At 59.2% G+C, this 238-nt stretch overlaps 1 long non-coding RNA gene across 1 annotated transcript in view; it reads left to right on the forward strand.

Moving 5' to 3' along the window:
- The first annotated feature begins 62 nt into the window (after positions 1-62).
- LOC144244216 (uncharacterized) overlaps positions 63-238 on the forward strand; it is a 1,052-nt gene continuing 876 nt past the window's right edge. The window contains exon 1 of the long non-coding RNA XR_013338870.1: positions 63-227. This is a non-coding gene — a long non-coding RNA (uncharacterized LOC144244216). The remainder of the gene's footprint in view (positions 228-238) is intronic.

The following is a 238-nucleotide window of genomic DNA, read 5'->3' on the forward strand; positions in this document are numbered from 1 at the left end:
CCGTCCCTTCAGACGCCTCCACGTGCTTGGTGATGGGCGTCTGACACTGTCCCTTTTCTCATCCTTCTTCACTGTCTCTGAGCGAGAAACAGGTCCACACGGACAGGCTGTTGCGTATTTACTTCGAAACATCCTGGGGGCTCTTGGGGTCGCGCTGCTGATCCTCGGAGCTGGGCTGTACCTGCGGTGCTCACGTGGGGAGAGGAAGAGCTTGGAGACTGGGAGAGGCAGGTGCACG

Source organism: Crocuta crocuta, unplaced genomic scaffold (assembly GCF_008692635.1).
Source record: "Crocuta crocuta isolate KB4526 unplaced genomic scaffold, BGI_CrCroc_1.0 scaffold8658, whole genome shotgun sequence".
Taxonomy (NCBI): Eukaryota; Metazoa; Chordata; class Mammalia; order Carnivora; family Hyaenidae; genus Crocuta; species Crocuta crocuta.